The 25,615-nt window shown below is 35.8% G+C and overlaps 1 protein-coding gene and 1 pseudogene across 5 annotated transcripts in view; one reads left to right on the top strand and one right to left on the bottom strand.

The window, feature by feature from the left end:
• The window catches only part of Rapgef2 (Rap guanine nucleotide exchange factor 2), a 251,756-nt gene that overhangs the window by 2,116 nt on the left and 224,025 nt on the right, over positions 1-25,615 (top strand). The window lies entirely within an intron of this gene.
• Positions 11,450-23,714, bottom strand: LOC143406400 (heterogeneous nuclear ribonucleoprotein M-like; annotated as a pseudogene).

Raw genomic sequence — 25,615 nt, 5'->3', positions numbered from 1 at the left:
ACATAGAACTTGGCCTGAGTCAGAAGTAAGTGGGCCAGTTACTACTAATACCACACCATGAAAGCTCCATTGACAATCTGAAAGCAGCATCCCCCCCCCCCCCCACCCTAACCTTCACAGAAAAGGTAAACACAGAAGAACTTACCAAACATTTTGAACATTCTTACGTATCAGCCCCATTAACTTTGATGTTCATCATTTGGGTTTTACTTGCACAAACCCCCCTGTTTGTTTATTGTTTTCAAGAGAAAGTAGCTTGAAATGTGAATGTTTTCCATCTTTTCCTGACTTGTCAGAAATAATCCATCTTTTAAAAGTTTGAAATTTAAGTAGAAAAGAAATGCTTCTGGGAGTGGTGTTGCCTGCCTGTAATCCCAGGTACTCTGGAAGCTGAGGCGGCAGAAGGATGGGAAGTTTTTTTTTTTTTTTTATTTTTTATTGTTGTTCTTTTTAGTTTTACATGACAGTAGAATGTGTTTTGACAAATTATACATACATGGAGTACAACTTCCCATTTTTCTGGTTGTACATTATATGGAATTACATTGGAAATTGAACATGGAAAATAATGTCAAACCATTCTACTGTCTTTCCTATTCCCATTTCCTGTTCCTTTCTTTAATCCCTCTTTGTCTAATTGAGTTTACTTCTATTCTTCTCTGATCTACCCCCCCACCGTTATTGTGAGTTAGCATCCACACCACAGAGAGAACATTAAGCCTTTGGTTTGGGGGCGTTGGTTTATTTCACTTAGCATGATAGTCTCCAGTTCCAGCCATTGACTGGCAAGTGCCATAATTTCATTTCTCTTTATGGCTGAGTAATATTCCATTGTGTATATATAGCACATTTTCTTTAGTCATTCATTTGTTGAAGGGCACCTAGGCTGGTTCTATAGTTTAGCTGTTGTGAATTGAATTGCTATGAACATTGATGTGGCAGTGTCACTATAAAATGCTGATTTTAAGTCCTTTGGGTATGTATATACCAAGGAGTGGGATAACCGGGTCAAATGATGGTTTTATTCCAAGTTTTCTGAGGCATCTCCATACTGCTTTCCAGAGTAGTTGCACCAATTTTTAGTCCCACCGCAATGTATGAGTGTACCTTTTCCCCAACATGCTCGCCAACATTTATTGTTACTTGTATTCTTAATAATTGCCTTTCTGACTGGAGTGAGATGAAATACCAGTATGGTTTTTTAATTTTTTTTTTTTTTTTGTAGTTGTAGATGGACAGAATGCCTTTATTTTATTTCTTTATTTTTATGTGGTGCTGAGGATTAAACCCAGTGCCTCTACCACTGAGCTACAGCACCAGCCTCTATCGATGTGTGTTTAACAACAACAAAAAATTGTGCTGAGGATTGAACCCAGGACCTCTTATGTGCTGGACGAGCGCTCTACTGCTGAGCCACAACCCCAGCCCTATCAATGTGGTTTTCATTTGCATTTCTCTAACTAAGCTCAAGGTCACCTATAACTAAAAAATAAATATTTAAAAAAAGACATTTTTTTCATATATTCGCTGACCGATTGTATTTCTTCTTCTGTGAAGTGCTTGCTCAGTTCTTCTGCCCATTGGATGGCAAGTTTGAGTTTAGCCTCATCAACTTAAAATAAAAAAATGCAAAGGGCTGGTGATATGGCTTAGTGGTAAAGCACTCCTAGGTTCAGTCGCTCATACCGCATAAAACAAACAAACAAAACCCCCTAAACTAACATATTAAAAGACTAATGTGCTTGTTAATGCAAAAGTGGAACTTTACACTTGCCTGTAATCCCAGTGGCTTGAGAGGCTGAGATAGGAGGATCAGGAATTCAAAGCCAGCCTCAGCAAAAGTGAGGCGCTAAGCAACTCAGTGAGACCTTGTCTGTAAATAAAATACAAAATAGGGCTGGGGATGTGACTCAGTGGTGAGTTCCTCTGAGTTCAAACCCCAGTACAAAAAAAAAAAAAAAAAGAAGAAGGAGTGAAGTTTTTGTGTAAGTAGTGTCTAGTCTCATGAATACTAGAGAGTTAGAACTTTGTAATATAACCAAAGCAACCATGTTAAAAAAAGCTTGAAGGACATGAATTAGGAAAGTTTTGCCGTGGTGCTTCCTTCTGTTTCTGAGGATAGATTCCATAAACGAGTTTGTGGGATTCTCACAGGAGTAAGGAAGGTGCTTAGAAGGAAAAGAATAAAGAAAAATGCATTTTTCATTAAATTTAATTATTTTTTCCCCCTTTTCTTTCTTTCTTTTTTTAAATCAGGTCAGCCTAGTTCTTTTTCAGTTTTTTATTTAGGTCAATCAATTGCCTAGAAGTAAACTCAATGTCACTTGTGTAACCTAAGAAGTTGGCTAGAGGAGAATCTAGGGTGGGGAGATTCTCAGTAGCTTTGAATTAAGAGCATTTCATATCCACCTGGAAAACCAGAACCTACTCTATAGGCATTTTACTGGGAAGGGGCAATGGTAAGGAGAAGTATAGAAAAAATTGTCATCTAAATTTTTAGCCAAATCATGCATATTCAGATTCAAGAAGCTCTCACTGTTTCACCTGATATTCTGAGAGGACGGAAAAAACTGTATTTAATCTAGTGTTTGTCCTATACTGTGAATTCTAGTTAATGGGGCATTCTGTTCTTAGACAACATACTCCCTTTAAAATAATGAGCAGGGGCTGTGGCTGTGGCTTAGTGGTAAAGCGCTTGCCCACCATGCGTGAGGCAGTGGGTTTGATCCTCAGCACCACATACAAATAAAATAATAAAATAAAGATATCATGGTCGCCTATAACTAAAAAATAAATATTAAAAAAAGAAAATAATGAGCAATAGACATTCTATTGATATTTTAAAATGTACCTCTGCTGAAAAACTGGACTCTTACTTAAGTAATTGCTTTCTTCAACTATTTAGGTTTGTGTCTTTAATCACTGAAATGAGACCTGTGGTTACCAAAGCAATTTAATGAACTGAAAGATGTAAATAAATTACAAACAGCATTAGATTTCAAGACTTTATACAAGAAAATAATTTTCTAAACTATTAACTTGTTGAGTTCAGGCCCTTTGAAATTGCTTCTTTGGAGTGTTTAAATAGCTTAGTATTTTAGTTTTCCAGGTGAAACATATATTACAAAACTGTTTCCTCTACTTTAAAGACCAAATTTGTGTGTTTTTAGCTAGTTGTAAAAGTTACTTTTAGATAGGGTATGTATAAAATAATTCACCCTATTTCCTGGTTAATATCTTACTTTGCCTTTCACTATTAAAAATTTTTTGGGCTATTGCACCATATGATTTAGTTGCTAAGTCATGAATTTGTCAGGCGAGAGTTCCTTGGAGAGTATAGGGTTTAGTTCTTTGCAAAAGTCACTCGGTAAAACTCATCTTGAGTCATAATGAGAAAGCTGAAGGAAAATACCTTTAGCATAGAGAACTTTAAATTATGAGAATTAGTACAAAAGAATATCTCTGACATATATTTAACTTTCAAATGTAGGGGAAGAATTATGTGTATTACAGTTAAATTTTCCATTTGAGTTTCTTTTTACCATTGTTTATGAGTAGACTCATTTTCATTTGATAGCTTGTACTTTTATTATATTTTTACTTGGTTCTGGGCTGTAGTAATAATATTTATTTTTTAAGTAGTTTTTATTCTTAAAACTACTAAACTATACACAGTTTGAAAAGCATATTTCCCAAAGAAATGATTGGTCACAAACATTTAAATTTCATAGAAGTGTTTTGTGAATTTGTTGGGTAAAAAACATACATTTATAACTAAAATACTAATTTCAAACTTTATTAGCATGTGGCTTTGAACAAGTGAGGACTTAAATTTATGGCAAAAATTAGTAACATTCTTTTGCAATATTAGTGAAAGCCTGAAAGTCTTCAAATAGCCTGTTAAACATTTAGTAATTAACAGTTTCATAATTAGCTTTGCATATCTTGGCTGAGGATCAAAATGATCCAGCTGCTGGTTTTATTGTGGTAAATGGGAGTTCACAGAATAGTTAAAACAGGAATAGGACTGCCTTGTTTCCAACTTTTTGCCTCCCTATCCAAGAAAGGACATAAAAACAAAACCAGTTATAACCTCTTCTATCATTTTATTAATGATCTTACTGTTTAATAAGCAAGAGAGGATACATTGTAACTGCCAAGCTCAAGTTCAGCCTCCCCCACCCTCCATTCCCATACTGGGAATTGAACCCAGGGTGCTTCACCAATGAGCTACATCCTCAATACTTTATTTTAATTTTGAGACAGGGTGTCCCTAAGTTACTGAGGCTGGCCTTGAACTTGTGATCCTCCTGCCTTGGCCTCTTGAGTAGCTGGGATTATAGGTATGCACCACTGTACCTGGCTGAAGCTCAATTCTTGAAATAAAAGCTTTCTTTGCTTCATAAGAAAGCATTGTATTTATTTATTTTTTTACTGTGGATTTGCAAACAACTTTTTTTTGGGTAGATTTTGAGGAATTTAAACTGCAATAAGGTCTTTCTTTTGGTGATATTTGAAATTCAGGTCAATCAAGTAATAGTGGGATATGCCTCAGATATAAGTTGACTATATGAAATAATGGCCTGATAACCTTTTAGAAAACACAGAAAGACTGCTTGCTTGATGCGTATGAAAACTTTAAGAAAGTTTTGTTATTTATTTTGTACATTTTATATCCAAATAACTTTGGAAACTGGTAGTAGTCAGTAGTTTCTTGATATGTGCATATTATAAGATATTTCCTTTCTTCATTCCAGTTTTAATGATTCCTTTATCTATAAAATGATAATCACTGATGTTGTTTTATGGATCAAGTGTTTAGCTCAGTGCCTAATGATAGTTTGTTCTCCCTTCATCTCTTTTTCCCTCTCTCCCTTTCTCTCTCTCTGTACTGGGGATTGAACTCAGGGCCTTGAGCATGCTAGGCAAGCACTGTACCACAGAGCTACATCCCCAGTTCTGAGAATTCTCTTTAAGACTGAGGTCCAGGTCTGGGGTTGTGGCTCAGTGGTAGAGCGCTTGCTTAGCATGTGTGAGGCACTGGTTTAGATTCTCAGCACTGCATATAAATAAATGAATAAAATAAAGGTCTATCTACATCTGAAAAAAAAAAAAATTGCCGTCCATGGAAGGCCCTGGGTTCCACATCCCCAGTACTATAAAACAAAAAACAACAACAAAAATGACTGATGTCTATTCTTCTGGCTTGATGGTTGGATATACCTTAGTTAACAGTGGAGATAGATTAGAAGTATTGCAGGAGGGGCAGAGCGTTCACCTACCATGTGTGAGGCACTGGGTTCGATTCTCAGTACCATATAAAAATAAATAAATAAAAATAGAGATATTGTGTTCAATTAAAAAAAAAAAAGAAATATTGCAGGAGTATCATCTGCTGAATGGGCTAGCTAAATGTGTTCATGTGGATGCCAACTACTCATTGTACTAAACTGTGTTTGCATTATGCCAGCATGGCCTAATCATGGCCAGTGATAATGATGAACATTTGCTAGTTCACAGGGAAAAAAATATAAGTTGTTGATAATTTTCTTGATTTTTAAGATTTTTTTTTTTTTTGGTGGTGGTACTGAGGATTGAATCCAGGGGCACTCTACCACTGTGCTACAACCCCAGCCCTTTTGTAGGGGATCTTACTAAATTGCTGAGGCTGGTCTTGAACTTGCTGATGTCCTCCCACATCAGCTTCCCAAGTGATTGAGATTATAGATAGGCATGCACCGCTGCCTGCACCTGGCTGATTGTTAAAAGATTTTTTACTTACACTATTTTTCCTTAAAGCTTGATATCTTCTACTACATGTACATTCCAGGAATCTACTCTGAAGTATAAGTGCTCCTTGACTTATGGTGTAGTTACATCCTGATGTAACCACTTAACAACTTATTGTTAAGTTGAAAATTAATTAAATGCACCTAACCTAACAAGCATCTATAATGAAGCAACACTCCACTGGATAGTATTGGTTGTTTACCTTTGTGATAGCATGCTGGACTGGGAGCTATGAGTTGCTTCCAAGTCTGTAGAGAGTACTATACTGCATATTGCTAGCCCAGGAAAATACTAGAAATCAAATTTTGAAGTGTGGTTTCTACTGAATGCATTTAGCTCTTTCACACCATTGCAAAGTAAAAAACAAAAAATAAAATAAAAAACCCACATCAAACCATTTTAAGTAGGGAACTATCTGTATCTCATTTATCATATAGTTATGCTAATATAATAGTATTTCTTAATGTGTAGTGGTAATGTGAACATTCTGTCCTTTGGAAGAGTTGAAGAATTATAAATTTAAGCAGGCAAAAATGAATGTATAAAGACTCAAATTGACTTGTGATGACACAATGTAATAATTGTAGTGAGCTTTTGGAAATGGTTCTTTATTTTATGTCACTATAATAAATATCTGAAGTAATTAACTTAGAAATGGCTTATTTTGGCTCACAGTTTTGGAGGTTTCAGTCAATAATTGGGCATACCTATTGCTTTTAGGCCTGATGCTGGCAGGAAGAGAAAGAGAGAGTGTTAGTTTGGGTGTCACTGTTCCTTTCAAGGGCATTGCCTGTGACCTGATGACCTCTCATTATTTTCCACCTCTTAAAGGTTGTAGCACTTCCCAGTAGCACCACTCTGGGGATGATGCCTTTAGCATGTGGGCCTTTGGGGACCATTGTGCATCTAAAACTAATGCTGTAGCACTCCTCTGTATCATTTTTTTGTTTAGATAGATTAATTTATGTTGATAAATTAGGAAGAGAAGCGATTTGTAGTGCATATAATTGATTTTTTGTAGCTTTGTCAGAGCTAGAGTATGTGTGTATGTAGTAAAAATATGTTCAGTGGTTATGTCACTTTGGGAGAAAAATATGCAGATTATCACATTATTAAAATTTTTTTTAGTTGTAGATTGTTATAATACCTTTCATTTTTATTTATTTTTATGTGGTGCTGAGGATTGAACCCAGTGCCTTATACGTGCTAGGCAAACGCTCTACCACTGAGCCACAACCCCAGCCTTGTCTTATTATTATTGTTTTTTAGTTGTAGATACACCCAATAACTATTTTTATGTGATGCTGAGGATCCAACCCAGTGCCTCACAAGTGCTAGGCCAAGTGCTCTACCACTGAGTTCAATCCTCAGTACCAAAAAAAGTGCAAGAGTGAGATCATACAATATGTGACCTTCAGGGATTGCCCATTTTCCACCCTGCGTAAAGGTTCAGGCCAGGCCCCTGTCACATTATTTTAATGGTTAGAATTTTTATCTTTTCAGGGGAAAAAAAAAATCCCCCATCTTCTCATGCTAATTAGCCACCACTTACTGAACTGTAGAATGTGTTTTTTGTGATATTTAGGTATTTCCTTTTCTCCTCCAGTCTGTGAAAGGAATTACCTTTGGTGTGTTGTGGTGTTGGTAGGGTTAGGTTTTATGGAAGTTTAGTCTTGTGTTTTAAACTGTCTTGGCTCCACTATTTCTGTACTTTCACATCCTTTGTGAATAAAAAGTATTTTGTAGCAGTTGTTGTTGGTGACTTGAAGAAGACCTTTATTTTCTCATTGAAAGTAAACTCTTCCCACCTGCTGTGGTTTCTCATTGCTTCCTTCCCACAAGTTGTAAATCTTAGATTGCAGAGCTTTAGAATTTTTTGAATATTAGTATGAGCTAAATGAACAGAAATAAAAATTTGCATTTTGTTCCTTTGGCCAAGCCGACACTCTACTATCAGGCCCTTGGCAACTTTGTCTTTCTCTAGCCCATGGAGTTTGTTTCTATTCAACATAAAAGCTAATAATGAAAGAAGAAATCCTAAATAAGAATTAATCATTAGCTGGTCATTCTGGGGAAAACTGATATGAACTTTCCTAGAAGCTAACAATCAGTGCACCTAAGAGGGTTAGGGGGCACTGTGGTGATTATCTGATTTCTCCTGAGAATTCATTCTAAAGACTTGTTTTTGAAAAATATTAAACTTAACTTTGAGGTAATGTAGCTCCACATGCAGTTGTGAGAGGTGATATGGCGATCCTGGGTGCCCTTTACTTGGGTTTTCCCTTTATTAATATCTTTGTAGTAGTGCAGAATATTGACATTGATTAGCTGAGATTCAGGAAGATTTCAGCACTACAAAGGATTCCTCTTGTTGCCCTTTTATAGCCACATTTTTTTGTGGCTAACTTACCTCTCTGGCAATCACTGATCTGTTCTGCATTTCTGTAATTTTGTCATTTCAAAAATAGTATATGGACAGGTCTGGCATGGGGCTCACACTTGTATCCCAGCCACTCAGAAGGCTCAGGCAGGAGGATCACAAGTTCGAGGCCAGCCTCAGCAACTTAGTGAGACCCTGATTCAAAATAAAAAGTGAAAAGGGCTGGGGATGTGGTTCAATATTTAAGCACCCTTGGGATTCAATCCTCAATACCAAAAAAAGTACATGAGTGAGATCATACAATATGTGACCTTCAGGGATTGCCCATTTTCCACCCTGCATAAAGGTTCATTATCTTTTGGCTAAAATATCACTACTGTTGTCAGTGAATGGTTTGGCCTTGAGTTCCTAAAATAACAATAATACTGGGGATGAAGGTGGTAGTGCAAGGTGAGATGGATTTAAATAGTGATAGTGAAGAGAGAATTCTATAATGATGATTAAAAAACATAGATCAAAGATCACAAGGTCTAGCATGAGCAAGAGTAGTGATATTTGTAAACCTTTGGGATATTTCAATATATGTATCAACTGTCCACAATTTTTTGTTTTTTATAATAGTGAAAGTAGCAAAACTAGCTTTAGCTGTCATGATCTCTCAAAGAAATTACTTGATCTGTTCCAATTGAAGATTTTTTTTTTTTCCTTAATCTGAAGGAAGTCTAATGGATGTACAGTACTCTTCCCTTATCTGCAGGAGATATATTCTGAGGCCCCCAGTGGATGCCTGATCCTGTGGTATCCTCTTTACTGAGCCTATATACTAGTTTTTTTTTTTATGCATACCTATGATAAAGTATAGTTTATAAATTAGGCCCAGTATACTTGATTCCAGCTACATGGGAGGATGAGGCAGGAGCAACACAAAGGTCAAGGTCAGCTCAGGCAATTTAGTGAGAGCTTTTTCAAAATAATAGAAGACTGGGGATTGTAGCTCCAGTGGTAGTTGCCTCACATGTGGATCCAATCCCTACTATAGCCAAAAATCAGAAAAACTAAGAGATTAACAAAGATAATAATAGAATAGAAAAATTAAATTTTGTAATAAAATCGCCAGTACCACTGTTCTTACTCTTTGGGGCCATTATTAATAAGGTTACTTCAACCCAAGTACTGCAGTAACACAGCAGCTAATCTGATAACTGAGAAGGCAATCAGATGACTAACAAGGGAGTTACAGCACCAGTTACAGACTTACATTCTGTGTCTCCTGATACTGTGCACTGAGGAGGAAATATCTATGGTATACTTTTTCTTATTTTTGGTAGTGTTGGGGATCAAACTCAGAGCCTTGTGAATAGTGGGCAAAGTATTCCACTACTGAACTACATACTCAGCCCAACATTCTTACTAAAAAACAAAGAACAACAACAATAAAAAATGAATCCAAGTGGAGAAAACATCAGACAGACTCAAATTTAATGCAAAATAACTGGCCAGTATTCCTCAAAATTGTTGGAGAAATGCTGAGAACTACCACAGATTGGAAGAGACAAAGGAAAGCTGGGATTCTGAAATTGATGCATTTTATTATGCTTTTTAAAATGTTGAACTATGGGAGGCTCAGTGAAGGGGACAGGAAATTTGTGAACTATTTTTTATCACTTTTTTAAATTTCAAAATTAAAAGGGAAGCATAGCTTTTGGAGTTTTTATTTGTTTTTGTCTGAACCCAAGGCCTCATGCATGCTAAACACGTAAACAAGAGCTCTACCAGTAGGCTATATGCCCAGCCCTTTTTGGAGTTATTTTTTGAATCTGGAAAAAGGCTACCAGATTATTATTTTTTAAAACTAAATCTTTCTCCTGATCTGATTTAATCTTAATCTTAATGAAGAGCCAGAACTTTTTAGTTGAATATTTTGTATGCATTGGGCCATTGGTGCAATGAATGAGGCTGCATATTATTTGGAAAGAATTTAAAACACACACACACACACACACACACACACACACACACATACACACCACAAATAAATAAATGGGTAAGGGAAGCTAAATTAATAACTTTTAAATTATTTATTCACTTTGTCCTTTTCTGTATTTTTTAAATATTTAGAAGATGAATGTATTGTACCAGTTTTCAATGTTTCATGATCCTGAATTTAAGTAACTAGATTATTTGGTATAAGAAAAAAAAAAAGTGTACGAAGTCGAAAATTCCATGTTTATTAAGCAAAATGGAAAAGAAATTGGTTTTAGCTTAACAAAGTTAATCTCAGTGAAATTTCAATTGTATTGTGCCATCTCCTTTTAATTCCCTGGGAATTTAAAAATTCTTTGCTATTTTTGGTAGGAGGAGGGATGGAGAAAAGAGAAGGGGAATAAGGGAGGGAGTCACAAGGGCGTGTTAAAAAATTCTAATGTAAGGCTGCATTATAGCCATGGATGATGATAAACTGACCTGCAGATGTTCATTATTTTCACTTAGGTTTTTTTAGAACATTATTAGGATTCAAAAAAGAAACTTAAAAAAAAAAACTGCATTAAAAATCAACTCAAGGCAAAAATCTCTACAAATCTTTCCCCTCTCACTTATATGTCTTTGCATTTAGAGTAAAGTCTCCATGCCTGCCCTCTGGATTCGTCACACACTTGTCTCCCCCAGTGTAAATACATGCTGTTTTTGTAAATATGTAACTTTTTTCTATAACCATAAAAATTGGTGTTGGACGATTGGACTTATATTAAAAATATGGGATCTAACTATAAAAATATAAGCAAAGTGTTTATTGGTAAGAAAGACATAAATCATGTGTTTTTAATATTTTAAATTAATTTTTTGTTTGATAGTTTTAGTAATAATTGCATTTGAGGGCATAAATGAAGGTTTTGGGGTAACTGAAATCTAATGAGAAAATAAAAGGAAAGCTGTTTACACATGAGGTGTGGACTAAATCTCAATCATTCAGTTGTTCTTTATGTAATTAACTACTGGAATGATGCAAGACAAAAGGTTTCTGAATTTTTTCTTCTATAAGTTACACAACTTTTTCTTTTAGAGACACTCTATTAGGGAATGCTTGATCAAATTGTGAAAAATATTTGATGATTGATTTGAGTTATTGAGAAACTGCTTAATCAAGTTTATATATTTTCAATGAAATAGAAATGAGTATCAAAAACTGAGGAGTTAGAAAAATTTGAAATACGTGTCCTAAGTGCCAAGAAGTGAGGTAGTAAGGAAGAATTTATAGCATTTCAAATTGTTTCTAATCATTCATTTCTGATTACCACCATCCTCTTTTCTTGTGGAGCTGGAAAAAATTAAGGAGAGCAAACTTTAAGGGCAAACATTTCCTGTCTGCCTATTCCTTGGATTTAAAGTACCATAAACATTTTTTTACACATATACAATGTACTTAGAGACCCCAAAGTTCTTTATTCCTAAATGTGAACTTCCAAACCTAGTCATCATCTAAGACTTATGTTGCAATGGTTGGGAATTCCTATCTTGATTCCATTTTCTCTGATATGGTTTAAATCTATGTCACCCAGTTACAGAAAACTCTGTGGCAGGCAGCATGGTAAAACCATTTCACCTTAAAAGTCCTTGTTCCCACTTTATATATTCTGGAATGGCTGTTTTCTTTTATAATTATAAATTAATCCTTAATTTTTGTGGTGTTCATAGAATAGTTTTTTTTTTTTTATTTTCACTTTCAGGAACTGGTATTTATTACCAAAGTCATATTCAATGTTAACAAGATGTACAACTACAAAAAAAAAAAAAAATTGTGCACAGTGCAGTCTCAGTGCAAACAAATGGAAACCTTGGTTGTTTAAAAAGTAATTCAAATTACTCCAAACAACAACTATATTTTTAAAACATGTTTATATATACATCCAGCCAACAAATGAAAATGGTTAACAAGAAAAAATACAAATTCAGAGGTCTGGTTTTAATGTTTAAAAAAGGCACCTGCTGGGCTGTTGTGGTGGCTCAGTAGTAGAGTGCTTGCTTAGCATGTGTGAGGCACTGGCTTCGATTCTCAGCACCATATATAAATAAATAAACGTCCATTGACAACTGAAAAAAAAAAAAGGCAACTGCTTATTGATTCGAACATCAGTCTCTTGGCCACTCAGCTTCATGACATTCATCTGACGGGAGGCTCTCTTAGCCACCTCTAGCGATTCAAACTTAACCACACTGCACACCTTGGACTTCCCATTCTTCATGTTGATGTCGGCGTACAGCACATGGCCACTTTTGTTGAATTTGTCTTTAGCATCTTCCATGTAAAATCAGCATGGGAGATTTCTCACAAATATCCGGTAGGCCTTTCTGTCCACCCCAGGAGCATGGCTTCTAGCTCTGTCAAAGTTGCCACATTCCATCTCAATGGTGCTGTCAAAGCTGGCACCATTGCCACCACCCATGGCTAGGTCCATGCGCTCAATGCTAGTGCCCAGGGCAGGGCCCATACCTGGCCCATTCACTCCAGGCTATTGGTACCCATTTGCTCCAGGCCTGTGGCCTTGCGATTCAGGCTGGCCTGCATGCCTGCCAGTCCCATGTACTCCATGCTCAGGCCCATGTTCTTACTGGCAGGGCCCGTATGCTCTACACCAGAGCCCATGTGTTCAATTGTGTGGCCCACATGGTCGCTCGACCTCAGAGCCAATGAGCTACATGCTGCAGGCCATGTGGTCGTACACTCGATGCTGGAGCCCATGTGGTCCGTGACCAGGCCCCATGCACTTGATCGTGGTGCCCACTTGATCCATGCCTGGCTCCGACCTGTACCCCTCAATGCAGTGAATCCCAAGGATGTTGTCTCTACTTCTACCTCCTCCCTGCTTTGCAACGATCTGTCCTCTCTTCAGTGCATTACTTAGAATTTCATTTTTTAGGCCCATGTTTATTTATACAAGATCCAAATCGCCACGTGTTTTCCCTATCACGACTACCAAAAGGTCCCTTCCATTTTATTTATTACAAATCCTATGCTTTCCATTTCCATTCCTGCAGACCCTATGTTTTCCATTCTAATGTCTTTGTTTGGTGATTGGCACTCCTGGCTCTAACCCCATGCTAATACCGCCAAGTCCATGGGGAAGTTGCTGTGGATGTTCAGGATGGAAAAAGTCTCCCTTTGGTAAAGACCTCTCCTCCATTTGTACTTGCAGTGGTCTATTAAATAGCGGTTGGCTGTTAAACATAGATATAGCTTGCGTAGCTTCCTTGGACTTTTCAAAAGTCACAGTGCCTATTCCACAACTTTTCACATCTTTATCCTCCAGAATGTCTGCTTGAACTACCGCTAAAAATTTCCTTCAGTTTCTTCCAGCCAATTTTACATTATAATCCAGATTTGCTACAAATACTGTGCTTCCAAGTCTTCCAGCCTGTAATGCGTGGATAATCTCATTTGGGATGTTAGGATTATTTAGGCTACTGAGTGGGGTATTAATCATTTCTGGGCCACCTGGTCCCATACCCATCCCTCCAGTTGTAGCCATCATATTTTGCATTGCTCTCCTGGTGTGTTCACCATCAGGATCTTCTTTAACATTCAGAGGTCTTCTGCTCAGACTATGCTTGTTTAGAACTTCAGTAGCTTTTTTCATACTCTCTTGCATCTTGAATTCTACAACAGCACATCCCTTTTTCTTTAACCAGATCTTTAAGTGACTGCCATTTCACATCAAAAGGTATGTTTGTGATGACGGTTCTGTATCTTTTAATTGGGTTGGCATATGACTGAAAGCCATTGCCTCCTCTTTCTGTGTTTCTCTCCTTTCTCATCTCCTCTGAGTAGGCTGTTCTTCACCTGTTGTGCTGGAGCCCTGCTGCCACTCTCTACCTCCATTTTGGACTCTGTTGCTGTCATCTCTGCCGTCCTTTCGAGCCCTGCAACCCTGTTTTGGGTTTATTTAGTGTATTTCTTTCATATAACGTGTTGACTTTGGAGTTCAGTGCACTATCTTTGTGGCTGTGGGCAGGTAACTTAACCTTAGTTTAGGATTCAAGGCTTTTTAGACTTAATAGATTGTAAAAATTTCATAATACAGTGGGGCACTGATGTTGATTTGCCACATATTTGTTTTCCAAAGGAAGCATGTTAAAATAAATGTAAACTCAATATTCTTTAATTTACTGTTATAAAAATAAGGAGGTGATAATCTCAAAATAAGTGGTTGACTTTGTTTTACCATATTATTCTGTTTGATCAAAGATTGATGAAAATTTTACCACGGGTGGATATGGTAATGTTTACTAATCTTGTTGTGAAGATTAACTACATTAAGTTATATTAAAGTACTTAGCATAGTCTTTGGCATGGAGTGTTTAATAATATTTGCCCCTTTTCTTAGTATTTTTCAGTAGTTTCAATATCTTATTACTAAGATAATGTTTCATTCACCACAGTGACTTAACAATGTAAGTTGGTTAGATAGACTTGATTTATGGCATAGATTTTATTCGGGTTGCATTATTATGCAACTTACTAAAATTGCTCTATAGAGGCTTAACTAGGGTCTTATTAAGAATCTAAAGGAAGGCAGTGCAGGGTGGGGTTGGTGCACAGGCTTAAGGATGTCATTGAGAATGGAACTTCTACTTAGTAAGTAAGGTTAGTCTTCAAAGACACAAGATTGTGATTATTCCACCAAGCAGGGAACAAAGGAGTGTTGGAAATCTTTTTCATGGTCAGAGGTTTGTCTTATTTTGCAAGAAAGCCCTTGTTTAGGCATTTGTTATTTGCCAGAGGTTCACTCCTGGCAGTGAAAAAGGTTGGAAATTGAGTATTTTGCTTTTAAGCCTTTATAGTGCAGAAATACAGGAAATTAAGAGATTAAGATTAATGTGTAATGTAAGCTGATAATATTTTGTCCAATTACTTCGCATAGAATATAGATGATTGCAATAGGTTATGCAGTGATTCTCAGGAGACTTTGAAAGTCTTAGTGGGTAGAGCTACGTTGATGTAGCTACATTTATGGAATCATGTATTCAACTTCTTGGTTGACTTAGGTGTATGGTTATTAATTTTCTGAACCTCAGTCTCTCTCTTTTTTAAAAATAGGGATACAAATACTAGTGGGTGAGCATTATGTATAAATATTTCTAAAATGTTGTTATAACTTAAATATGATTTCTGTGGTAACTATTGTAAATGCCTCACCTGTTGATTTAGAATTTAAAAATACAGGCTTATGGCATTTTCTAAATTATTCCTTTTGTTTCAGATTTACTCTATTTAAAAAATTATAAACATGTTACTTCATTTTTTTCTAGTGTACTGATACTTCTGCCTGTAGTAATGCTTTGTCAGTTTTCTGAGATACTAGGATCTTAATTTATTGTTCCTCCCCAAAGCTGAATCAATACTTTTTACAAGCAAGTATACATTTGTATATAAAGTACATGTGTAAAAGAAAGCTGTTTAAATAGAGTTCTGTACTTTGTTGAATTCATACTAGCTTTGATACTAAAACTTTAAGTATGTCCTCTGCCCTGTCTTAAAGCAATTAGTATATGTTTTATGTTTTTTCTTTCTGATAATATTCAAAGATTTCATAGATAAACTGCTCCTAATATTGCATGGTGGGGTCAATAATTTGCCATCAGAAGCTAATTGCTAAGAAATGTTACTGTGAAGAGTAGGGGTTATTTGTTATCTTTAAATTTGCTATTTTCACAAAGTATTTGTTTAACTTGAGTTATGTCAGTTAGCCTCACTAAACTAAATTTATTGGGCTAGAACTTACTATTCATCTTTAAACTCAGTGCTTGGCATACCTCTTAGTACAAAATTGGAAACGATAAATGCTTAATGATTTGATCTTGCTTTTGAAAGTTGACGGATACAAGGAAAAAAGTAATTATATATTTCCGTATTAATAGGATATTGAATAAAAGCTGAAAAGGAGCAGTAATTTTTGGTTCAATTTCTGCAACAAGTGCTTCTTTATAGAAATAAGAAATTTTCTGGAACAAAGTTATTCATATTTGATAGGCAGTTTGGCTCCCTGTAAGATTAATCACTTTGGTGCTAGTATTTTGAAACTGTCATTTATGTGATATTTTCACTGGTACTTCACATAGTATGTGAATTCTTCCTCTGAACTCCTGTGATGTTTATTATTTTATGTGGGGTTTTAAAAATTATTATTTTGAGATTTTGATTTTCATGAGGAATAATTTAAATAAATAATATACCTAACTTATGAAATCCAATTCAACTCTTGTATCTAGACCCAGTTTACCAATTAATTGTTCTAAGTAGAGCCTAGTCTTGGTGCGTTTTAATATATAAGATCATTTTTAATTGTTGAACGATTTATCTGCAAATATATTAAATTAAGGGGTCCTGTCAGAATAGATTAATATGCTCCAATGAAATCTTATTGATGTACACATAAAAGTGTAGAAAAACAAGCTGTAATCAAACTTATTTAGTTTACTTCATTGTCTTCTACATTTTTTTTGTTTTTTTGGTACTGGGTATTGAACCCAGGGGATTTTAACCTCTGAGTACATCTCCATTCTTGATGCCAAGTAGAATCTCAGAGATCAGTGGGCTGGTGGTTTTCACAGATTCGAAGGACCTGGAGGTGCTTCAGGGTCCTTTGGGAGGCCTAGAAACTTGGAGTCCTCGCCACCACACTTCACTTTTGTTAGAAAAAGGAGACATTTTTACATTAAAAAAATATGTTTGAAAATTCCCAGTCTAGTTTGGGCTCCAGAGTAAAGGAAATAAAAATCCAGGGTAGTGATTTTTCTGTGTCACAAGGATGGATCCTTCAAACTGAAGATTTAATCCCTAGATCAAGGGTGAGCAAACTGTGGCCCTTGGACCAAATCTAGCAGCCGTGTTTTTGTTTGTAAAGTTTTATGAGAATATGGCTACACTCATGTTTTACAGTCTGTGGCTGTTTTCATACCACAGAGCCTGAGGTGAGGAGCTGACTGAGCTAGTGGGCCCTGCAGAGCTACACAGCTTTGACAGAAGCATTTGTGCTCTTTGATGCTTCTCTGTTAAAATGCTAATACCTTTGGTAGGGTGTGGGTGTGGGATTGTTTAGTGTTGTGTCCAGTCACACCACAGAGAAGTGTAAAGTTCCTTCCTGATATTTGATAGCATGGGGAGTGGGCCAAACCTCATTATGAAAGTATATTTTATAATTTTGGGGGGCTGATTCTGTTACTACAGCAGTATCATGAACAAAAAAAAAATTGTTTTCATCTTGATGTTTAATTATTTAAGTGTATGTATTTTCTCAGATATGTATTTGATAACCACAGACCTCTTTTGGAGTTATTTATAATGTAGTTTGGAACGATTTGACTAAATAGTGAACTTTCCTGAATGGTCTGCTTTAAGAAGTTTAGAAAATGTAAGAGACTGAAGACGGGTCGGGGTCTGGATGTGAAATTGCTCAAAACATGAAAACATCCTGACAATATTTTTCTTTTTCACTCATTAATTAATAATTAATAATTATTAATTATTCTAACTCAGGTTTTATTTGTGCGTAAAAATGATTTTTAGGAAATGGCAGTAAGTTACTTCAACTTTTGAAAAAAAGTTGCTTTTTTTTTTGTACTGGGGATTGAATCCAAAGGGGTGCTTGGCCACTGAACTACATCCCTAGTCCTTTCTGTTTTGAGACAGGGTCTAGCTAAGTTCCTGAGGGTCTCACTAAGTTCCTGAGGCTGTCCTTGAATTTGTGATTCTCCTGCTATAGGTATGCATTGCCAAGCAGTGCCAAGGATTACAGTTGGTAGTCTGTTACTCATGAAAATTTTAGAAGCATTTCTTTGGGGTAAAGTCCCCATGTTGTATATTCATTTTTTTTTATAGCTGTCACATTTTATTCCTTGTTTACCTTAAGGCCCAATAACTTGAGAAAAAAAATTTTTTTTTTTTGGTTCCGCAGAAAACAAATTTGTTGCCTTAAAAATAAATACTGTGGGGGCTGGGGATGTGGCTCAAGTGGTAGCACACTCGCCTGGCATGCGTGCGGCCCGGGTTCGATCCTCAGCACCACATACAAAGATGTTGTATCCGCCGAGAGCTAGAAAATAAATATTAAAATTCCCTCTCTCTCAAAAAAATAAATAAATAAATAAATAAATAAACACTGTGGCTGGGTGCTGTGGCGCATGCCTATAATCCTACTGCCTTCGAGGCTGAGACTGGAGGATGGCAAGTTCAAAGCCAGCCTCAGCAATAAAGAGGTGCTGAGCAACTCAGTGAGACCCTGTCTCTAAGTAAAATACAAAATAGGGCTGGGGATGTGTCTCAGTGGTTGAGTGCCCCTGATTTCAATCCCTGGTACCAAAAACAAACACACATGCACACACACACACACACACACACACGCTGTGGGGGAAAAAGATGCACTCACACATTGCTGGTGAGACTGCAAATTGGTACAACCACTATGGAAAGCAGTATGGAGACTTCTCAGAAAACTCAGAATGGAACCACCATTTGACCCAGGTACCCACTTTTCCTTTTATACCCAGAGGACTTAAAATCAGCATATTACAGTGATGCAGCCACAGCAGTGTTTATACAGCTCTGTTCACAATAGATAAACTATGGAATCAACCTAGGTGTCCTTTAGTAGATGAATGGATAAAGAAGCTTTAAAGAAGAATGAAATTATGGCATTTGCATGTAAATGGCTGGAGTTGGAGAATATTATGCTAAATGAAATAAGCCAATCCCAAAAAACCAAAGGTCGAATGTTTTCTGTAATGTGCAGATGCTAATTCACAATAAGGCAGGCGAGGAATGTGGGTGTGGGGGGACTAGAGAAGAACAGAGTTACCTTAGTTTAGGTAGAGGGGAGTGAAGGGAGGAGAGGGGAGGGGATGTGGGGGTGGGAAGCATAGTAGAATGAAACAGACATTATTACTTTATGTGTATATGTATGACTGTATAACCAATGTGATTCTACAACAGGTACTATGAGAAAAATGAGAAATTATACTCCATCTATGTATATCAAAGTGCATAAATGTATTCTACTGTTATGTATAACTAAAACAAATAAAAAATTATATAAAAATAAAAAAAATACTCTTAGCTGATTAAGGTGATATATTCAATAGTATAGGAAATAAAAACACTGATTTTAAATTCTATTTATCCATCATTTTTGTTTCATACTTCTTTGATGCTTCATAAATAAATAATTCTAGTTTTTCATTTTTAGCAGGAATAGTGAAAGCTCCAGAAAACACTTAAACTCAGTATGTAAGAAAGTTGCCTGCTTGGTAGGTAAATTTTGTCTGTCTTAGCAAGATTGCTAATATTTGATAGTGTGATGCAGCAGTTAATTAGATATTTCTCTTGTTATTCTGAAAGTGTCAGTTCCTTCATACTCTGCATATATTCTATAAAAAGTATCTCGAGGTCACCTCTGGTGGTTACAGAAATTTGTGTTTCTCTTCCTTCTGGTTGGCTGACAGGCTCAAAAGTTTAATCTTCAAAAGTTTAAGAGTTTCTGGGCTGTCTGGTGTGTAGTGGGGAATCCCTGCAGGAGTTGGAGTCCAGGTAGTGGAAGTCAGGATAGTCCTGGCTATGAATGAGAAAGATGGAGAGTTCAGAGGAAGCTTGAGGAGTGCCCTTCTGCTAGACTGGGTGTCTTGGACTAGTCATCCACTGTGAGGTGAAAACAGGTCCACACCTGTTTAAATTGATAAAGACAAATGTGGGAGGAAGAGAGAGGGACCAGCAGTGGCATAGGAATGGTGCCATGAAGTTAATGACTTTGTATTTTTTTTCCTTTTTTTTGTGTGTATGATTTTGAATGACAGTTGTGATGCAAATGCAGCATGTATTACCATTATTATATTTTACATTGCAAGTATGATAAACATCATGTCCTAAAGAAAGTTAACATTGGTTGTAGAAGGCGAGGATAAAATAAATGAGGAAATTTCCTTTGTCAGAAGTCAAAGAGGAGTTTGAATCCTGTATGGATTCTTTTTCATTCCCCATCCCTGCATTTTTTGGGGGTGGGGCTAGTTTATCCCCTCCCCCATTGTCTCTTGAGTTCCAGATGAGAACTTCAGTTGATTTCAGGGTATAAGGATCTAATATTGGCTGTAATTATAAGCCTGTAATCTTGTGCTGAAGAGGTATCCTTACACAAAGCAGAATGAATAGGAGGGGACTTGTCCCAGCTTAGTTTCACTGTTATTTAAAAACAGCAAAAACAAAGCTCTCTTGTCTTAGTTATTTTTTTCTTCCTAAATATAGCTAAGGAAGGACTAGGAATTTTAGTAACTGTACCAAGTTTCTCTTGGTGATATTTGCAAATACTTTCGGGAGAAAAGAAATTTTACTCTACAAATAGCATTATTAACATAGTTTTATGAAACTTCTTAAATATTCTTGATGCAGTATCCTTTCCCATCTGGTATTCCAGGCCCCAGTACCTGGCATATGCTAGGTAGGTGCTCTGCTCAGTAAATCAACATTGTGTTGTACTCAGATCCCCTCATTTCTATTTAGTTTGTAAACAGGCATTTTATCTCTACTTTATCTTTAAAATGATTATAGTCATATTATCTAAACCTTGAAATAACATACAGAGATAAATTGTTCACTTTTTATTATGTTAATAATTCTCTATCTTGTATCCAAACACAAATGTGCATGGATTTATAATCGGTTCTCTTTGTAGTGTGCCATGGAGTTGTCTTTAGTAGCTGTTTTCAGTAGTGGTTCCTTCTTGGTGACCACAAAAATAACTTTTAAATAATTAGCATTATAATTTGTATGTCTATGGCAATTAATTGTATCAATGGATGTCATAAATGAATATTCCAGCAGGATTTTTGAGGTTAGATGTCAAATTATTTAGTTGAGAGAATTTGTTTTCATCACTGTTCAGAAGAGACACTGATAGAATTTGGCAGCAGTGTCTTGCTAGCAATGTGAGTTAAGTGTACCTTTATAGAAAATGCTAATGAGGAATTTGCTGCAGTTTATCAAAACCTGGCATTTGCAAGTGGAAATGTTCTTCATGTCTGCTTTTTTTTTAAGCTACTTATCCTTTCAGGAGGATAATCAATTTTTATATTTTCATATATCACTGCAGTTATTTATGAAACCAAAGTTAATTAATGTAGTCTTCTGGAAGGGATTGAAAACTAATTTAAACTTTACTTCTCACGTGTAATATAGCATTTTATGCATTTCCATTCGTGATTTTTTTTTTTTTAAGGAAGGGAGTAAATGTTAAACATATTGAACCAATTTTCAGGAGAACAATACCTACCTTCAAATTGGTTGAAACAAAATACAAATAGCATGGGGGTAGAGAAAAAAATGCCTATCCTATCCTATAAATCTTTGAAAACTGATGTAAAGTAATCCATCATTCTCATTAAACTGGGTGAAAGTTTTTAGGAGAAATAAGAAGAAAGAGCTCACCTCCATAACTTGGAGTCTGTCCATTAAATATGTATCTTCATAGTGATATAAAGTGACATCACTTTAAAGTTATAGTATTATCACTTTATAAGTAATAACTAACGACAGTATTCTTTATATATGAAATAGGTCAAAGATTTTGATTATAAAATGTCACTCTATCTTCTATTGAGAATTAAAAAAAAAAAAAAAAAAAAAAGCCGGATCTGTTTTTATCATCTGGTTTAGAAAGTTGTAAGAATTTTTAGTTGTCTTTTCAACTTATTAGGTAAATGTTTCCCCTCCCCTTATTGTGAAAATGAATGTATTAAAAAGTTTACAGGAACCTACACTTATCGTTCTTCCCCTCTGTTTTTAGGCTAGTCCTAAATTTCCTTTTGTCAGTTGATTATAAGATGAAAGCTGCAAGAAGAAAAGTATTGTTGTGGACCTATTTAGGATGGTATTTTAGAGGCAAAACCTTATTTCTCATCATCAGGCCCAACCCATTCATTTAGATGATAATTGTCAAGAATCATATTTGTAACCACAAAGAATAATAATCTTGCATTATCTTCTGGGTAAATTGCTGCTCTGTTTGAATTGATTCTGTAAAGAGGTAAGTGGAATTTGGGAGAGAAAAAAAATCTGTTTATTTTCCTTTGAAGGTCTTCTCTTTGTACATAAGTGCTACCACCACTCTTTGGTCTTTATCATCAGTGCCCCCCAAGCACCTTCTGATGTCCTCCTCTTTACTTATTCTAGTAATTCTTCATTTAATGCTGTTGTCCCTCCCAGACACCTATCCTGGTTGTTATTTAAGGACTAGTATAAAGGTTTCTTCCCACCTGAAGCTTCTTCTGGTCACTTGGCTTAGAGGTTGAATTTTCTTATGGGATTCTTACTGATTTAAGATTGCAGGTCTCTTTAAGAATCATTTATCCCTTAGTAATAATTTCATAATGCTTAGGTATACACATCTACCTCCTCTTTTAAACTGCACGTTTTTCCCAAGGTGAAACTATGTTATTGACTTTGGGTCTCCAGGACGTCTTTTAATATTTTAGCATTTCATAAATATTTAAGTGTATAAGTTGTGCTTTAGAGATTCTTAATATAGAATAGGCAGTATGGGTGGGGTCCAACACAATTTGCTACAGTTTTAAAAATTTAAGATGAAGATGGCGATTATTTGCAGTGCTCGGTTTCAAACCCAGATCCTTGTGCATGCTGGGCTAGTGCTGTATGCCAGAGTTATACCTGCAGCCCTAACCCCTGTTTTTATTGTTTGAATGTAACATTATTCAGGCTTATAATTATCTTAAGGCGGAATCAAAATTGATTCTTAGAGTTGTCCAGTTAGGTTATAGTGATTTAAATTCTACTTAGTCACTATGACTTGCGTAAGTCACAGAACCTGAATTCTAGGCATTATTAATTAATATGTCCTAGACTTGAGTTTGTTGCCTTAGGTTCTAATGCATATATTTACTTTAATTAGATTCTGATCTCTTTATTTCATCTGTCTACAGCCTTCCTTAAGTTAGGAGATCAATAAATATAACTAAGTATATTTACTGCTAGGACAATGGGAAGAAAAAAGCAAGATTAAGTAATGCCTTTGTTTCTCTTTTGCATCAGTTTCACTTTAATATTCATTTTGGGACTTAATTATAGTGGGAAAGAGTAGCTGGAAGAGAGACTTTTGAACTACCTTGTATTCTCTTTATGATCTTGGCAGTTTTCATGGGGTTTTAGTTTTTTCATTTGCAAAATGGTACACACTGCTGTTTGCTGTACCTACTTCTCTCTGGGTAGTTGTGAGTTTTAATGAGCATAATATATAAGAAAGTATTTTTGCAAGCAAAAAAGTCTACATAAGTGTAAGGCCTTACTATCCTGACAAGTTGTATTAGTGCCAGTAGAAATTGTGAATGATTTATAAAGATGATAGGCTAGGATCCTTTTAACATTTGGTTGGTAGCATTTATAGAAGAATGACTGTTTTTGGCATGTGTATAACCATGTTTTTAAATTGTTCTATTATTTGATTGTCCAGGTTAATACTTACCTGGAGCATTTTAGAAGCACAGGCTTCATGTTGAGTTTTGTTAAGAACTTTTCTTTGTGAAGCATTTTCAGACTTCAGAGAATCACTGTTCACCACAGTATCCCAAATAGTTTGATTGTTTTATTTGGTGAAGAAACTGAACCCAAAGTGCTTTACTTTCGAAAGTAGCAAAGTCTTTCCATATGTGTAACATGCATATGTGTTCTATTTTAAGTGTTTATTAGAAGTCGAAGAATAAAAGATTTGGAATTGCATGATATGACTGGGTACAGTTTTCTTTTGACTACTGAAATTTGTCATCATTTTGTATTTAAATTTGAATGCTGATTTGTGAGCTTAGGCATATAGGTAGAGCTGCAGAAAATGTCTGATAGGAGTAAGAAGTTGGGATAGAAATCTCATGATTTTGTTCTGAAGAATCTGAGAAGGTGTTTGAATTCTTTCAATATTATAAATTTTCGCTACTGAAAGGTATAGCAATAAATGAATCTTTATACTTCTGATTTTATTAAAGAGGTACTTTTATGATGTAGTCCTTCTGAAAGTGTCACATTAGCTATTTTAGGTTGCTGTCAGTTAATAATATATAATGCCTTGAGTGTGTTGTCCCTTCTTCATTTTATATTTAGGGAGAACATGGCTCAGAAAGAATAGCTGAGGAAAGATGTGGAAGAGCAGTTGACTTAATTACTAAGTGTCCATTATGTGTTTGAAAGTTGACTACATGTTTTCCTATCATTCATTTTATTTAGTTCTGTCTTAGACCTGATAAATCAAAGTTATGTGCTTAAGTACACATAACTGTCTTTCAGATTTCCTATTCTTTTCACTCTACTTCATTTATAATAAGATTGGTATAAATATCTATAATTATTGTTAATGAGGACTTTTCAAAATAAGTTTTGAGGGACTGGAGTTATGGCTCAGTGGCAGAGCGCTTGCCTACCATGTGTGAGGCACTGAGTTTAATCCTCAGCACCACATACAAATAAAAAATAAAGGTACATCAACAACTAAAAAAATACTTTAAAAAAATAAGTTTTGATTTGCTTAGGTCATTTTCCTTTATTGGAAATACTCTGTTAGGTGACTTTTACTTTGGAGATAAGCTTCGGGTATGAAGCCTAATTTTGTTAAAATTAAAAAAATTTAAAACATTGGTGTTAGTATTTTTATTTTTATTTTCCAGTGCAAGGGATTGAATTTGGGGCCCCATTCATACTAGGCAAGTGCTCTACCACTGAGTTGCACCCCCAGTTCCTGGTCTACTATTAGTATTATTTTTTGGTGATACTGGAGATTGAACCCAGGGGAATTCGACCACTGAGTTACATCCCTAATCCTTTATATTTGTTTAAATTTTGAAGCAGGGTCTAACTAAGTCCTCCAATCTAGCCTCAGACTTGGAATCTTCCTGCCTCAGCCTCCTAAGTCACTGGGATCATAGGTGTGCACCACAGTCCTGGTCTACTTTTAAATTAAATCCCTATTAGCAAATAGATTACTGTCAATAACTGTAAGTTATTATTTTTAACTGTACTTTTTAAATAGCCTTTTTTTTTGTTTGATACGTTTCGGGTTGTTCTGTACTTGGAAGAGTTACAGTTTTTCTCAGCAGAGGCACAGTCAGCACAACCAGACATCTGCTGGTTTGTCAGAAACAGAACTGGCTACCTCTCATTTCCATTCCTTGTGAAGCACGGATCCACTTTGTTAACACCTAAGTCTGTGTAGGGACATAACTGGGATCCTTGGTTTTCAGTGCTTACTGAAAAAGCCAGGGGAAAAGTTTGGAGTCATATGGGGACTGTATGTAGCAACCAGGATCCTGATTTGCATGGGTGCAGCCTAGCCAGTAGGAGGGTAAAGCATGCCTAGCATTTTCTGACTGTTGCCATGAGGATAATGGCTTTACTTGTAGCAAGGTTTG

Source organism: Callospermophilus lateralis, chromosome 8, assembly GCF_048772815.1.
Source record: "Callospermophilus lateralis isolate mCalLat2 chromosome 8, mCalLat2.hap1, whole genome shotgun sequence".
Lineage (NCBI taxonomy): Eukaryota > Metazoa > Chordata > Mammalia > Rodentia > Sciuridae > Callospermophilus > Callospermophilus lateralis.
Note: the sequence above shows the minus strand (reverse complement) of the source record. Positions and strands in the feature narration are given on the sequence as shown.